This window comes from Oryx dammah, unplaced genomic scaffold (genome assembly GCF_014754425.2).
Source record: "Oryx dammah isolate SB20612 unplaced genomic scaffold, SCBI_Odam_1.1 HiC_scaffold_23, whole genome shotgun sequence".
Classification (NCBI taxonomy): Eukaryota; Metazoa; Chordata; class Mammalia; order Artiodactyla; family Bovidae; genus Oryx; species Oryx dammah.
The window spans coordinates 80,181,725-80,183,706 of NW_024070207.1; the positions used below are offsets into that span (position 1 = coordinate 80,181,725).

At 42.2% G+C, this 1,982-nt stretch overlaps 1 pseudogene; it reads right to left on the reverse strand.

Annotated features, from left to right (window-relative positions):
- Positions 1-692: 692 nt before the first annotated feature.
- LOC120882137 lies at positions 693-1,089 on the reverse strand (annotated as a pseudogene).
- Between the last annotated feature and the right edge of the window lie 893 nt (positions 1,090-1,982).

Below are 1,982 nucleotides of genomic sequence, written 5' to 3' on the forward strand. Positions count from 1 at the left end.
AGCGACTAAATCATCAGCACCAGGGCCCTTCAGGTCCAGCAGCACTCTGATGCTTTTGTGAAAAATTTTTGCTTCTGGTTCCAACTTCCCAGATTCCCTACCTCATGACTTCTCACTAGGGCCTTCCCCATACACTGCCTAGAAGCCAGGCCAGGCTCTGCTGCTTTGGAATTCACAGAGTTCTTTCTCGTCTTCCCTTACACTGGAGAAATCTTTTTTTGATCTGAGAAAAGCCTCTCTCCCTTCTATTTCTTCTAAGATGTTTGTTCTTTACTGGCAATTTTTTTCCCTCCCTCTGGGGCTCAAAGCTCTGTGAACAAAAGTCACCAAGTGTTGTGGGAAATGTCAATTTTCTGTCCTTCTACAAACCTCCTGGTGGCCAAGAGGGCCAGGACCAGATACCTGCTTAAGTGAAGAAAATAAAAGGAGGAATATATGGAGAGAAAAATATATACAAACATATTAATCTGTTAAAGTATTATCCAACTATAGAGCAACAGGAACTCTCATACATCACTGGTAGAGGTTTAAATTGGTACAGCCTCTCTGGTAAGTAATTTTACAGGATCTATGAAAGATGAACATATACATGTCAGAAATATCATCATTAAGTATATAGCAAGTATAAATGAATGCTTATGGCCACCAAAAGACATGTATAGGAGTGGAGTACTTGTAGCAGCACTCTTGTGTTTTTTTTTTTTTTTTTGAAGGGGGACAGGAGTCACTTTTTTATTGACTTGGTTGTGTGTTCTGAAGTAGAGACGCTTTGGGTTTAAGAGCATTCTGCTGTTTCCTGTCTTCTTTCTGCAACTTCTCCTGCTGCCTGAGCTGCCATGCCTATAATCCAGCATCTATTTCCTGTGACAGCAGTACAACTCATCTCTCAAACTTTTCCCTTTGAGTTTGTCTTCAAAGCTGGCCTTTCACTGGAGGAGAAGGGCAGCCATCCGCCTAAGATCAGTCTGGGAGCTCCGTAACGGGCTGGTAGCCAGAGGGGCTGGCAGCAAGGCCCTGCTGGAGTTGCCACTGGCTGCCCATGTGAGCCTCAGGGCTGCAGTGCAGTCTCAGGACACCCAAAGCAGCCATGCTGAGGCACAAGAGCCGAAAGTGGGCGTGGTCTCAGTAGTCAAGGGCGATGCTGTGTGGGAAGCTATAGCAGCAATATTCTTAATAAGCCACACTGAAAACAATCCCAATGTTTATCAACCATAAAATAGATGATATACAATGGAATATTATACAGCAGTGAGAATAAAACAATGTGCAACATGATTGACTCTCACAAATATAATGTTGAGCTAAGGAAATTAGGCACAAGAAAATTATACAGTATGATTTTATTTATACATAAAGTTTTTAAAATGGCAGAGACAAGCTGTGGTGTTGAGAGTCGGTATAGTGGTCACCTACAAGAAGAAGGGAAGGGGTAGTATTTTAAAGGAAGCACAAAAGAGGGGATTTTGGATGCTGGTAATGGAACAACAGACTGGTTCCAAATAGGAAAAGGAGTATGTCAAGGCTGTATATTGTCACCCTGCTTATTTAACTTATATGCAGAGTACATCATGAGAAATGCTGGGCTGGAAGAAGGACAAGCTGGAATCAAGATTGCCGGGAGAAATATCAATAACCTCAGATATGCAGATGACACCACCCTTATGGCAGAAAGTGAAGAGGAGCTAAAAAGCCTCTTGATGAAGGTGAAAGTGGAGAGTGAAAAAGTTGGCTTAAAGCTCAACATTCAGAAAATGAAGATCATGGCATCTGGTCCCATCACTTCATGGGAAATAGATGGGGAAACAGTGTCAGACTTTATTTTGGGGGGCTCCAAAATCACTGCAGATGGTGACTGCAGCTATGAAATTAAAAGACACTTACTCCTTGGAAGAAAAGTTATGACCAACCTAGATAGCATATTCAAAAGCAGAGACATTACTTTGCTGACTAAGGTCTGTCTAGTCAAGGCTATGGTTTTTCCA